This window comes from Giraffa tippelskirchi, chromosome 10 (genome assembly GCF_054371585.1).
Source record: "Giraffa tippelskirchi isolate mGirTip1 chromosome 10, T2T-mGirTip1v1.2.pri, whole genome shotgun sequence".
NCBI lineage: Eukaryota > Metazoa > Chordata > Mammalia > Artiodactyla > Giraffidae > Giraffa > Giraffa tippelskirchi.
The window spans coordinates 53028242-53042891 of NC_137284.1; the positions used below are offsets into that span (position 1 = coordinate 53028242).

The 14650-nt window shown below is 50.6% G+C and overlaps 1 protein-coding gene across 23 annotated transcripts in view; it reads left to right on the forward strand.

Moving 5' to 3' along the window:
- The window catches only part of GRB10 (growth factor receptor bound protein 10), a 218313-nt gene that overhangs the window by 29344 nt on the left and 174319 nt on the right, over positions 1–14650 (forward strand). For 20 of the 23 annotated variants that reach the window (XM_081534568.1, XM_081534573.1, XM_081534560.1 and 17 more), the window contains exon 2: positions 6896–7051. The exons of the other annotated variants lie outside the window; for them this stretch is intronic. The gene's annotated coding sequence lies outside the window, so the exon portion shown is untranslated. The remainder of the gene's footprint in view (positions 1–6895; positions 7052–14650) is intronic. 23 annotated transcript variants of the gene reach the window in all.

Sequence of the window (14650 nt, forward strand, 5' to 3'; positions counted from 1 at the left end):
ATCCATGATGGCTTTCAGCAGACTGTTGTTAAAGGCAACATTTGGGGCGAGGGGTGCAGCTCATGGACCTTCTGATTGGTTGGTGGTGAGGTGACAGGAATCTGAGTCATCAGCCTCTGGTTCCAACCAGTCTGGAGTCTACATGCTTGTAGTCAGCATACAGTCACCACCCTCCACCTGGGGAGTTGGAGTGTCTTAGTTTCTGCACAACGGCTCACAGATGAGCATCAGATTGTCATGCTGATCCCTTAAGGAGGAGCTGGGACCCTGCTTTATCACTGAGCTATTGTCATTAATTTCCTTGCTGGATATTAGTTTCCTTCCTTTCCTCTGTTTCTGCATTCCCTCACTTCCCTAGTTAGTAACTGAGTCTGCTCTTTGGAACTCAGGGAAAGCGTAGGAAACTAAAGCCTTTTTCTACAAACAAGAAATAGGGATAAAGAGGGGCTTTGGTACCCAAGGGGGCTCCACAGGGTCCTGCTTGGTTTCCATCCTCCCTTTTCTTTGTCCGTCCTCAATCCCCAGGGGACCAGGTGTGGGACAAGCAAGGGAATAATGTTTTGGATGGAGAGGTTAATCTTCAAGTTGGTTTCAAGGAGAGGAGGAAGAAAGGGCAGCATCCCAGACAGAGGACACAGGGGTCACAGGACGGGAGCGGCAGGACTTGTGGGGAGGCCAGTGGCCTGGAGGGTGAATCTTGGGCCAGCCATTTCCCAGGAGCTTGAAGGCAGGCAGGGCTGTTGGTGGGCCTTCCGTGTACCCCAAGGTGTATCCCAAGCCCCCAGCTGGCTTGTGAGGGGGTGAAGGTGCTGCATGTGGAGGGAGCTGGGTCCAGGTCAGATGGGAGTGATGGCTGGTGTTGGCAGCTGAAGGCAGTGGATCGATTTCAGATGCTTCTTCGGCCAAAGTTAAGTGGCTTTGTGTGTTACACGGGCAGGAGGTCAGGGAGGCCACAGGCAGCCCCTGGGTTTCTGCCACGCGTACCTGCTGGGAGCCACTGCTGGGAGCTAAAGGTGGAGTGGTGGTGAGCAGTGGTGGTGAGCTAAAGGTGGAGTGGTGGTGAGCAGGTGTATCTGGGTTGTTCCAGCTTTCTTGTGTTCCTGGGTGTGGCAGTAATTGCTCTTTGTGTGTATGTCTGCACGCTCAGGTGACAATAAGTTACAAGAAGTGAGATTCCCGCTTCTAACACTGACATTTCAGAGATGCTTGGCCACCCAGAGCCTGTTCAGGAGCCCCGTCTGTGGCTTAGGAGAGCCCCCTTGCTCCAAGGCCACCCGCAACTCCCAGGGTTTTTAAAATGTTGAGCAGTCAGATGTGTCAAAATTTATAGCTCAGTCATTGCCGCTATGATTTGTGTTTCCATGGTTACTTGGGAAGTTGAGTGTGTTTCATGTGTGTATTTGACGAATTGTTTGCTTCTGTCCTCTCCCTGTTTCTGTTAACTGGGCTGCTCATCCCATGTTATTTTAATAAATGAGAGATTTACTGAGTGCAGATTGCTGCCTGTGTTCATGGTAGTTTCTCTCGAGGCTTATTGCTTCCCTTTGGACTTTGCACAGATGGTCTTTGGCTGTAGATGAGTTGATTTCTCCTTCCTTGCCTCCTGGTGAGGAACTTGAGTCTGGTATATATATTTTTTTAAATTTTTATTTTATATTGGAGTAGAGTTGATTAACAATGTTGTTAGTTTCAGGTATGTAGCAAAGTGATTCAGTTAACCATATACATGTATCCATTCTTTTCCAGATTCTTTTTTTCATTTAGGTGGTTACAGAATATTGAGCAGAATTCCTGTGCTATACAGTAGGTCCTTGTTGATTCTTTTATATATAGTAGGGTGTATATGTCAATCCCAAACTCCTAATTTATCCCTCCCCCCATGCTTCCCTCTTGGTAATCCTAAGTCTGTTCTCTATGTTTGTGAGTCTGTTTCTGTTTTGTAAATAAGTTCATTTGTATCATTTTTTTTAGATTGCACATATAAGTGATATCATACGATATTTGTCTTTTTCTCACTTCACTTACTGTGATAATCTCTGTCTGGGTTCATCCATGTTGCTGCAAATGGCATTGTTTCATTTTTTATGGCTGAGTAATATTCCGTTGTATATGTGGACCACATCTTCTTTATCCATTCCTCTGTCAGTGGACAGTTAGGTGGCTTCCATGGCTTGGGTATTGTGAATCGTGCTGCTGTGAACATTGGGGTGTACGTATTCTTTGTAACCATGGTTTTCTCCAGATGGTCTGTATATCTTTTGGTGCCTCTTTCTTGTGAAGGCCACCTGGCTGCAGGAGGTATCTGGTAGGTGCCTGTTGAAAGGTTAAGAAGCCTCCTTATTTTATGCGCATCACTGAAATCTTAATTGCTGCAAGCAGGAGGTCCCCCCTCCCCCATCCTCTGTGCTTTGAATTTCAGGCTCTTCTTTATGGCTATTTTCTATTTCTCTAAAAGAAAAAAGATAAACTATGCTCCAAACAATGTAATTGAAAGAAAAAAAATGAAGAGCAGCCTTACAAATAAGTACAAAGGTTGTCTATTTTCTTCTCATGCAAATGATAGCTTATCAGCAAGATACTAAAGCAGGTGGGTGAATTCAAACATCTATGGATTTGAATCTCACCTTTTCCATTTCTTAGCTGTGCTAGCTCGACAGCTACTATATTGCCTCCCAGGCTTGGTTTCTCCACCTATAAAATGGGGCCATAATTCTACCTCAAGAACTGACAATATTTCATTATTCTTAATTAAGAACCACTCGTTTGTGTCTTATTATGAGTCTCATGGCGTTTTACTCCTTTTAATCTTCCAGAACAGTTCTAAAGCATTTGGTGAGGTGTCTGACACAAGAGGTTGTCACTCAAGGGTGGTAATGACCGCCTCCACGATCATCATAGTGGCATCTTTATCTTGCGCAGCATCATCGGGAGAGTCAGGGCTTCCCATCCCATGGGTCCTGTGTGCTCATTGTGGAAGCTTGGCAATTCAGCACAGTCTCCTGTTAGGGTAGTTTGTGCTGCTGTAATGCCATGGTAACATTCATCTTTGTAAGCCCACCGTGCTGCTGTAATGCAATGGTAACATTCGTATTTGTAAGCCTGGCCCTTCTGGTGGTGCTAGAAGGATTTCTATACAGCACTGCTGCTGCTGCTGCTGCTGCTAAGTCGCTTCAGTTGTGTCCGACTCTGTGCGACCCCATATACAGCACTACCCTGTTGTAATTACTTTTGCTTTACAGCGTCTTCTGTGATGAGAAGATTGTTCTCTTAATGCTCTATGTCTTACTTTTTGTTGTATTTTGTCAGTTTTCATGAGATACTGCCTTTCATTGACAAAATTAATTTTAATTTTTAAGTTCATTATTTGAAGACAATCGAAACCTTTGTGATGGTTAATCTTCCCATTTAGGAACTTATGTTTCCAGACACCTAGGCCTTTTATCTGTCTCATGGAAGGGTGGTGATATTCTTTATTTTTTTGGGCTGGTCGTAGTACTGAACTAGCATGGGCATGTATGCCTATCAGCTGTGGAGAGTGGCTATTTTCCGTCTGTTTTCTAGTCACTTACCATTTGCGTGTCGTGCCCCTCACTGCCCTGTGGACTCTGGATTAGTCTTGGGGAGAAGAGTCCTGCCTCTTCCAGGGAGGCAGTCCCCTCATCCCGCTGCATTTCCATCCTGTTTGGCCTTGGACAGGCTTCCTTTGGACAAGCCATCTTCAGACTTGCTTGGTGTCCCCCAGAAGCACCATGGTGGGGATTGGTAATGTCCTTGGTTCTGCTTGACCCTGAACTTGAGAACCACATAGGGTCTGGACCCATTCATAGGTTTTGGGTAAGCTTCCATGATGGCATCCAGTTGGGACGCTCTTTCGGGATATGAGTGCCCTGTCCTGGGCCATGCTCTCCCTCCTGTGGAGATCTGGGTGTCTGCTGCTGGACGGGCCACCATGGGAAGGCCCTTCCTAGACTGGGTCAGAGTCACTGCTGAGTTGTTCCCAGACCTTTCCTTTGTGTATGTGGTTTGAAAGCATGATGTTTGCATTTGGATGGGAACGATCCTGGGTTTTAACTTCCTTGTGTTGCCAGCATCCTCACATTCTAGCATCTCTACCCTGGAAGTAGCTGTAGCGTCACTGGAATGCAGGTCCCGTCTAGGTACGCCTGACAGCAGGGAGGGACGGTGAAGATCCTCAGCTTTAACTGTGTTCCCTTTTCAGCTGTCCAAAGGTTCTGGTGATAGCATCCTGAGATTTTTTATGGTCACTTAGAAAACATTGCCTTTTCTTCAATTCCATTTCATTCACGTATTTCTCAGTTTGTCTTATAAGTGCCTTCTTACGCCGTGAAAACAGAGTGGCCTCTGAGGGCAGTACAATCCTGAGTTTAATTTTTTTGATGAAAGGTATTTTGTCCCCTCTTGAGAAGCCCCAGACTTCATTCCAAACTGGCCAAACAGCCTCATCGTGAAGCTTGGGATTTGTTGAGTGTCTAAATAGTCACTGTTATGACTCTAAATATTTAGTGTGAGAAAGCTAGACAGAAGGAAAACTTTATATTAACTCAGGAATTTCTGGAAGGGATCAGAGGCACTCAACAGAAATCAAGAGGTCCTTTGTTTCTGAAACATTTTGGAAGTAAGTGAAGACATTTCTTTTTCGCCCAAGTTTGTGTATTCTTCAAGATTTCAAGTTTTTGTCATGTCTGCCTGTGGAACCACCTGATTGGTGATCAGCACCCAGAGAGTTCCGTCTCTTCTGTGGGTCTGCGTGCAGCTGGTCTGGTTCCTACAGGAAGCCTGTGGGGCTGTGCTTGGTGGGGCGGGTGGAGGTGGTGGGGGTCCAGGTGATGGGGCCATGGAAATAGCACCTATGCGTTTGTTCCTGAGGAGGGTGCTGTATGTTAGTACCACTTTTCAGCTCATCACGTTCAAAAATCATGTCTTTGTTTTATCTGCTGTAGTTACATATCCACTATCTTAAAAACAGATAAAAATGCCCAAAGTGTTGAACAGCTTGACAGGCAACTATGTCATTTTTAAAAAGTTTTAGTATAAAAAGTAAATCTCACAAACGTATATTGTCAGCTGAAGGTCACAGGCATGAAAGATGCATTTGGAATTGGTCCTGGGGCTTTTGGATGATGTCCAAGAAAAGATTTTTCCTCTGGAAATGAGGGGAGACCTCTCAGGATGTGAGGGTTAGAGGTGATGACGGGCATGTGATACTCTGATGTCGTATGAGCCGGTGCCCTTGCCAACATGCCAGCCAGTTGTTCAAAGACCCTCATGCCTGTGTGACCTTTTTTTTCTTTTTTTTTTTCTTTTTAAGATTTTTAAACTTGGAGTCAACTTAGCTTCTGGAATTTAGGGTTGTTCCACTTGACATAAACATTATAACACTTTTCAGGCTTACACATTCTTTGAGGGTGAAAGCAGGCACCTTTCATCAAATGCCTTTGCATGCATGGGTGATATTCAGCTTTGAGCAGTCAGATAATCCTGTATCAAGGGTCTTTCCCTTTTTGATCCTAGAAGTTCAGCATTCCCTCTAAACACCAGCAGCCTTTACAGCTTGCAGGTGGCTGCTGTGTTCAGCATCTGACAGCAGGGTACTTGCCAGCTGTGTCCTAGTTCATAACTAGCATTTGTCTAACATTTACTGTGTGTTGTATCTTAAGTCTTTACATGCGTTTGCTCACTTCTTGCTCATAAAAGCCCTGGATGGAGATGTTATCTTCCTGTCGATTTTGCGGTGGGGGACACTGAGGCTCAGGGAGTGGGGTGATCCGCCCACAGGTCACCTGCTGAGAGGGAGTGGGGTCAGGAGGTGGCGGATGTTGTCCGGCTCCCGCACCAGATTCTTAGCCTGAGTGCCCAGACGGACCTTCTTCAGTGGTTTTCTAAGTCCTTGACCCTGGCCTCTCCCACGTCAGGTCGGAGGCAGGGCAGGCTTTGTTTCCACCATTGAATGGTCAGGGTAAGCTAGTTCAACATCCCTAGGTGATGTGTTCTCCACCCAAGGACACCATGTCGCAGACACACAGGCACAGCGGTGCTCGGGACTTCTGTCCACAGAACCTTTGCTCTTTGCCGACCTCCCTAAGTCATCGAGTGAGTGTGTTTCCTCTGGACTTGGAGAGATTCTGTGGCATCCAGTGTCATGTGCCAGGGTCGTCTGGGAGGTGGCTCTCTCTCTCCCCTCTGCCCTGCAGAGGAGCAGAGCACACAGAACTGTCTTGGTGACCAGATGCTCCCCTCCGGCAGGGGGAACCTTCATCTTTGTCCCCCCCACCCCCAACTCTGGAGCAGTGTCTTGGCCCTCACAATAGAAGTGAGAGCATTGAACCAGAAGAAGTAGCCCGGATTCCCACTCCTTCCCGTGGCACACGCGTGGGCCCTGTACGGGGCCTCTCACGCACTGGGCACCATAGACCAGAACTTGGTCTCAGATGAGGATGGTCCCCAGGGGTGGGGTGACGGCTGTAACCTGGGAGGACCTGGGAAGGATGTGGGCTGTGATCTAGGTGCTAAGGATGCCTTACAGGTATACACTTGGCCTTGCAAGAGAGCAGAGGCCTGCCCAGTACTTATTTGCCTGCTTTTTTGGGAGGGTAGGGGAAGCACTCGGGCAGTGACCTGGGACCCGCAGCTTCCCAAGGCTTTTCTGGTGTCTGTGGGCCTTTGTCCCTGTGTCCAGGCCATGGTGACTAGAAACCTGCTGTTTGTGGACTCCTTTTGAAGAGTCTGTCTTTTAAACAGTCTCCTTAAAAAAAAAGAAAAAAACACTACTGTTTGTTTAAAAATTGTTTTAAAACTTGTATTCTTGGGTGCAGGGTATAAAATTCACACTTGTGCAAATTCAGCATGTTCAGTGGAGGCCTCCTTGCCTTTTCAGCTTTGAAGTTGGGCACCATGCTGAGCCTGAAGAGGGGGCTGCAGGGGCAATGGCCCCGTGACTGTGTCCTGTGACCGTGAGCAGCCGCTACTTCTAGGTGCCTCGTTCTAGCCAGGTGGCCACCAGACGCCCAGAGCCCCAGCAAGCCCCTGACAGGTAAGCTCTGTTTGGTTACTTTGCAGGACGTGGGTCTGTTCACTGTTGATGAAGAGGAGATTAGTAAATGCATCTTATTGCAAGTCACTAAGTGTGAGCAGAGGCGTCCCACTGGGCCCTTCCTTCCAGGGTTTCTGCAGGGAGCACCCCCCTGCTTGGTGGCTGCGCCCCACCATCTTTGAGCTGAGGTGGGTGGGATGGGAGATCACAAGGAGCTTGGTCCAGGCCCTGCAGAGCACCCTTTGTGCCCCTTCCCTGCTGCTCACGCACTCCAGTCCCCTTGCTTTCTGTGCAGTGAGTGCTGATCTGCATGTGTGCTCAGCTGCTCAGTCGTGTCTGACTCTTCTCCACCCCATGGATTGTAACCTGCAGGTTCCTCTGTCCATGGGACTTTTCCGAGCAAGAGTACTGGAGAGGGTGGCCATTCCCTTCTCCAGGGGATCGCCCCAACCCAGGGATTGAACCTGTGTCTTCTGCATTGGCAGATAGATTCTTTACTACTGAGCCACCTGGAAAGGCCTGAATGCTGATATGCTCCCAGGTTATTCTGAGATTCCCATGGCGAGCCCTCAGGAGTTGGCAGCTGTTCTTTTTAGAGCTGGGCCAGAACAGAGCCCAGAGAAAGCAATGGCACCCCACTCCAGTATTCTTGCCTGGAAAATCCCATGGACAGAGGAGCCTGGTAGGCTACAGTCCATGGGGTCGCTAAGGGTCGGACCCAACTGAGTGACTTCACTTTCACTTTTCACTTTCATGCATTGGAGAAGGAAATGGCAACCCACTCCAGTGTTCTTGCCTGGAGAATCCCAGGGACGGGGGAGCCTGGTGGGCTGCCGTCTATGGGGTCGCACAGAATCTGACACAACTGAAGCGACTTAGCAGCAGCAGAACAGAGCCGAGGTGGAGGGCTCTGCTGAGGCCCTGTTTTCTCCCCTTTGTTGGGGGTCTGCCCACATGTAGCACTGCGACTGGGGGTATGTGCGCCATGACGGTCGGGGGCAGGTGCTGGCCCCTTCTGCCTCACTGCCTCCCGAGGAGGCTGACATGGCGATCGACCTTCTTATTCATCCTCTTGCTGTGGATTCTTACTATACTGTTGGTGGGTCTGAGGTGTCTATTAGAGCACTGAGGCTGGATGGCCTTCTGCACGCACGCCCATTGGAGCCTTTTCCCAGAAAGAATAGTGGATAGTGGAGACTGTATCAGTCAGCTCAGCCACTGAAATAAACACCGCATTCCGGCTCGTGATCTTGGAGGCCAGGAGTCCCAAGATCAAGGTGTGGGTGGGCTGACCTCTCCTGAGGCCTGTCTCCTGGGTGTGTAGACAGCCGTCTTCTCCCTGTGTCTTCACGTGCTGTGTTTCTATGTCCTCTTCTTAGAAGGACACCAGTCATTTATGGGATGAGGCCTCTGTGAAGTCCTCATTTTACCTTAATTGTGCCTTTAAAGCACAGTCACATTCTGAGATCCTGGAGGTTGGGGCTTTACCATGGCTGTGTTTGAATTTATCCCCTAACAGCGGGGATCCCCCCACCAGGCCAAGTGGCAGAAGGGGACTGGGGACTGGGGCCCACGGTCATTGGTAGGAAGGGTGTACTCTGTCTGTCTTGTGTCCGTCCCCCTTCCCATCTCATTTCTCCATCTTTCCTTTCTGTTGCCTCCTTGCTGACCTTGTACTTCCCCTCCAGGTTTCCTCTATGGTCCACAGAGCAGAACAGAAAGGTTCTTAATCTTTGGGGTTCATTCAGTAGATGCTTCCCAAGTGTCTTCCTTATCTTAGAGGCTAACATGATACATATTCTGTTCAGAGTTCAAAAAGTGCACGTGTGACGTTTTCATGTTTCCCTCTAGTTAGTGGGCAGGATGGTTGATGTTTCCTGCAGTGTGATGTTCTTCCTTGGGTGTCAGTGAGGCTTCTCGAACTTTCCTGAACGTTTGTGGCCCTTGTGGTGGACAGATTGTGCCCTCCGACAGACTGCTTTCTGTGACGTGGGACCTTTATCCTCTCCTCCCAGCAGAGGTGTATGAAGATCACAGAAGCACCTTGTCTCCTGGGAGAATAAATTATAGTGAAAATACGCACTTTGTGGCTGATGACAACACCACCTCTTTGGTGTCCGAGGCTTCAGGGCACAGGTCCCAGGTGCTGGGGGCTTTGTCTTGTCCCTGTGTAGATTGTGTGGGGTGCTGTGGGGCCTGGGCCACATGATGCTCTCAGGCTGGTCCCCTGCTCCTTGGTCCTGCCTCCCCTTCACCTGTGAGCCCTTCCGAATTGTCCTGGGATGCCTGGAGGATGGAGACTGTGTTTGTTTCTGCTGAGCCTTCATAGTGTGGAAGAGACACATCTGAAAAAGGCAAGAAAACACCCTTGAGCCTCCCGAGCCCCCACTTCTCAGCGCACCTGACCAGCCTGCACCTGCTGTCCTCCTTCTGGTCAAATTGGTCAAACACAAAGGACTTCAACCTGTGGATTCTGACAGCCGGGCTGGGCAGCTCTTGGCATGGACACAACATTGAAATGAAGCCTCGTTTCACAGTTAATCCTCCTGTTTGGGATCGAAATCTAATTATCAACGAAGCTTAGGCAGTAGGTCTACTGGTGTGGAAGGCACAGCATGGGATTCATCCCACCGACCCCCCGAGGGTGGGGAGCTGTGTTTGTGGCCACCCAGCCCTGGTCCCCAGAGGGATCAGCAGGTGCAGTGACTAAAGGGTGGCCCCAGAGAGTGCCCTGTGGGGACTTTCCAAAACCTTTTCAGCCCCATAACCCTTCCTTGAATGGGACTCTTGCTCAGATGCCCTGTCCCAGCACCGCTGTGGAACCCATGGCTGAGACGGGGCCTGGAGCTCCCACTGACCTGGAGGGGCAGGGCTGTGGGAGCCTCTGTTGCTTCCCTGTGTCCCTGTGACCATTCTCATGATGGGCTTCAGCAGGGATGAGCCAGGGTAGAGCCTTTGGCTTTCTAAAGCCGGTTTGTGGTATTCCATGGCTGCATACTGCACCCTTAGCCCTGGCCAGTTCCTAAAATGCATGCTGATGGGATTTGGAGGGAATGGGGGCACACAGGTCCATGGGCTCCATGCTCAGACCATTACAGTAGGCTGTGTGGACTGTGCATGCCCGCTAGGGTGCAGGGTGGGGGTCCTTGGCATCCTTGATGAGCCTCTGCAGTACAGGGAACACATTTGACCCAAGTTAAGCTCACCTGAGCACATTAAATAGCCATCAATAACCATCAGTAGATTCGTTCTTACTTTCCTGACTTTGATCTACTTGTTCTGTAAGTTCCCCATGAGCAGCCATGTGACACCAGGTCTGTCCCCAGTGCTGGGGGCACCTTGGTCTGCAGGCGTGAAGTGCACTTGAGTAGCATGATTCCATTAAGCACTCTTGTTCTGTTGGATCTGTGAGTTGCGTGGAGTTCCAGACAGATGTTGTATCACGAAATAAGAGGGCCCGAGGGGGCCCATTGGGAGGGCAGTTAGGGAAATGGTTATTGTAACCTCAGGCTTCTTTATACAGTGGCTCTGGCCAGGGCATCCAGCCCAGACGTAGGTGAACCCAGTGTGGTAATCACGGATTCATGGGTGGTAAAGTTGGGTGGGATGGATCAGATGGCAGCAGAGTCTACCAGATCTCAGGAGACCTGTTTGATTTGGGGTCATAGTGATGAGAGATAAAGGTGCAAATGATTTTTATCATCTGATTTCTGTCTTCCCACTCCAGATCCCAAAGAGGCCTCTGAGTGCTTCCCTCAGCCTCGCCATCCTCTGGCCCCATATTTGGCTGGTTGTTTTGTTGTCACTGGATAACTTTTAATTGACTTGGGTCAGAACATCTCATCCCCAGGCTCAGTGTCCCTGCTGTGGCCCCACTGACGGCCCAGCCTCTGGCGATCGCCGTCCTGCCGTGGCCCGTAGAGGTGGTCCTGCCCCTGCAGTGTGGCCAGTGGGAGAGTGCCTCTCTTGCTGATGTGTTTGCCCTTGAGGTGCAGTCAGAGGAGAGCTCATTATTGCTGTTGCAGTTATTTTAACTTACATAGCAAGACAGGGCTTGGCTAAGGGTAGAGACCATTTCTCTGCCTAGGTGCACGGATCAGTCGTTCCTTCCCATTTACAGTATCGTTTGAACCAAAGTGTTCTCAGAATCTCACTGAAAATGGAACGGCTCCTGCCTTCGTCTCTTCGAGGGCAGAAGATCACAGCGTGCGCCCAGCTGTTTGGTCCTCGCATCAGCTCGCCGTGAACAGGTCTTTCAGAGACGTCCGTATGCTTTGACGTGTGCTTTCTTTCCTTCCTTCCTGGGCATCCTCTTGTCTCTCAGTTTCTGGATCAACATGCTCCCCTGACTTTTCTGTGTCTGCTTCCTGTTTCCCCTCCCTCACGTCCCCTGTTCACTGTGTCTGCTGTCAACTCGGCACGGAGGGCATCCTCAATGTTTGGGCTGACTGCACCCTCCTGCAGAGCTCCCATATGGTTTTATTCCTGCCTCATTTTGGGTACTTTGCCCCTCCTGCCCTGAGCTGGTGATGTTGCCTGTGCCCATCACTGTCACTGGGTTAAACCCAGAAGCAAGGTGAGCAACCCTGAGCAAGGCTCAGGGACCTCACATGTGGCAGGATCTCAATAAATATCTAATTAGCTCTGTTGGGTCCAGATGTGTTGGAGCTGTATCTTAGCAAATTATTCTCTGATGAAAAGAACCTAAAGTCACTAAGATTGAAGGAAGAGAAATGCCTCTAGGCTGTCATGCAGAGTGAAGCAACTCAGAGAAAAACAAATATCATATATTAACACACATATGTGGAATTTAGAAAAATGGTGCAGATGAAGCTATTTGCAAAGCAGAAGAAGAGACTCAGATGTAAATGAACAAACATATGAACACCAAGTGGAGAAGGCAATGGCAACCCACTCCAGTACTTTTGCCTGGAAAATCCCATGGACGGAGGAGCCTGGTAGGCTGAAGTCCATGGGGTTGCTAGGAGTTGGACATGACTGAGCAACTTCACTTTCACTTTTCACTTTCATGCATTGGAGAAGGAAATGGCAACCCACTCCAGTATTCTTACCTGGAGAATCCCAGGGATGGAGGAGCCTAGTGGGCTGCTGTGTATGGGGTTGCACGGAGTCGGACATGACTGAAGCGATTTAACAGCAGCAGCAGCATGGACACCAAGGGGGAGGGACAACGGGGTGGGCTGAATTGAAAGACTGAATTGACATATATATACTTCTATGTATAAAATAGGTAACTAATGAGACCCTATTGAACAGCATAGGGAACTCAACTCAGTGCTTTGTGGTGACCTAAATGGAAAGGAAATCCAAAAAAGAGGAGATATATGTGTATGCATGGCTGGTTCCCTTTGCTGTACAGCTGAAACTAAGACAATGTTATAAAGCAGCTATAGTCCAATCAGAATTTAAAAAAAAAAAAAGGAAGAGAAATAATCAGTTTTTTCCTGCTTAGGAGTCACTTGGAGATGTCGCTTTTCAGCTTGCATTTGTTTGGAGAGGGTTTGCAGTTCTTGTGGAAGTGTGTTTATGACTGCTGCTCTGCGGCCCTGGACATGAATCTTCCAGGGCTGCCTCTGTCAACTGTCTTTGCTCATTTCAGTTGCATTATCCTGGTTTTTGGGACACAGGTGGGTTTTGGTTGTGTTTTGGACATCTTGGGTTTGTGTCGGGGGACTCTGGATCCTGTTTTAACCTTCTTGGCAGGGAGTTTCACTGTTGAAGTGTAGACTCGGGCCTCGTGGGGTGGACGTCGGCGGCCTTGGGGTCTGTGACTCTGCTGAGTGCACCACGCCGCTCGCCACGGTCGGCATGGGCGAGTGCAGCTCTTCTCCAGTCTCTCTCGCGCCTTTCTGGAGCACTGCCTCCCCTGAGCCCCTGAGAGCAGGGCCACGAGCTCAGCTTTCTCACTGTGGAGTGGGACGAATCGCCCACTGGACCCTGCTGGACTGGGATGTGGGGAAGGGGGCAAAATGCCAGTTCCTCTCTCCTCTCACCTCCTGATCCCCGCCCTGAGGCCATCAGGGCTGGAGGTGAAGCTGCCCTGCCCCTGCAGGGGAGCTGGGTGTCTGCTTCCTCCAGTGGAGAGGAAGACCAGCTCTTCTTGGCACAGTGCTGCCTAAGCACCAGCTACCCCCAGGCCAGGGGCCCAGGGGGTGGGAAGTTAGGTGAAACCTGACACCTGGGCAGGTGGGAACATTTCACCACTGGCCTCTGTTGGGTAGGATAAGCATCCCTGGAAAGGGTCTGGCTCTGTCTCTGTTGGGTAGGGTGGGGATCCCTGGGAAGGCTCTGGCTCTGTTGGGTAGGGTGGGGATCCCTTGGAAGGCTCTGGCTCTGTTGGGTAGGGTGGGCATCCTTGGAAAGGCCCTGGCTCTGGCTCTTTTGGGCTCTTTCTTTGGGGTGTGGTGGGGATCACTGGGAAGGCTCTAGCTCTGTTGGGTAGAGTGGGCATCCTTGGGAAGGCTCTGGCTCTATTGGGTAGGGTGGGCATCCCTGGAAAGGCTCTGGCTCTGTTGGGTAGGGTGGGCATCCCTGGAAAGGCTCTGGCTCTGGCTCTATTGAGCTCTTTATTTGGGCTGTGGGGGGATCCCTGGGAAGGCTCTGGCTCGGTTGGGTAGGGTGGGCAACCCTGGAAAGGCTCTGGCTCTGTTGGGTAGGGTGGGGATCCCTTGGAAGGCTCTGGCTCTGTTGGGTAGGGTGGGGATCCCTTGGAAGGCTCTGGCTCTGTTGGGTAGGGTGGGGATCCCTGTGAAGGCTCTGGTTGTGTTGGGTAGAGTGGGGATCCCTGGAAGGCTCTGGCTCTGTTGGGTGTGGTGGGGATCCCTGGGAAGGCTCTGGCTCTGTTGGGTAGGGTGGGGATCCCTGTGAAGGCTCTGGTTGTGTTGGGTAGAGTGGGGATCCCTGGAAGGCTCTGGCTCTGTTGGGTAGGGCGGGCATCCTTGGAAAGGCCCTGGCTCTGGCTCTGTTGGGCTCTTTCTTTGAGGTGTGGTGGGGATCCCTGGGAAGGCTCTGGCTCTGTTGGATAGGGTGAGGATCACTGGGAAGGCTCTGGCTCTGTTGGGTGTGGTGGGGATCCCTGGGAAGGCTCTGGCTCTGTTGGGTGTGGTGGGGATCCCTGGGAAGGCTCTGGCTCTGTTGAGTAGGATGAGGATCCCTGGGAAGGCTCTGGCTCTGTTGAGTAGGATGAGGATCCCTGGGAAGGCTCTGGTTGTGTTGGGTAGGGTGGGGATCCCTGGGAAGGCTCTGACTCTGTTGGGTCGGGTGGGGATCCCTGGGACGGCTCTGGCTCTGTTAGGTAGGGTGGGGATCCCTGGGAAGGCTCTGGCTCGGTTGGGTAGGGTGGGGATCCCTGGGAAGGCTCTGGCTCTGTTGGGTAGGATGAGGATCCCTGGGAAGGCTCTGGTTGTGTTGGGTAGGGTGGGGATCCCTGGGAAGGCTCTGGCTCTGTTGGGTAGGGTGGGGATCCCTGGGAAGGCTCTGTCTCTGTTGGGTAGGGTGGGCATCCCTGGAAAGGCTCTGACTCTGGCTCTGTTGGGCTCTTTCTTTGGGGTGTGTTGGGGGTCACTGGGAAGGCTCTGG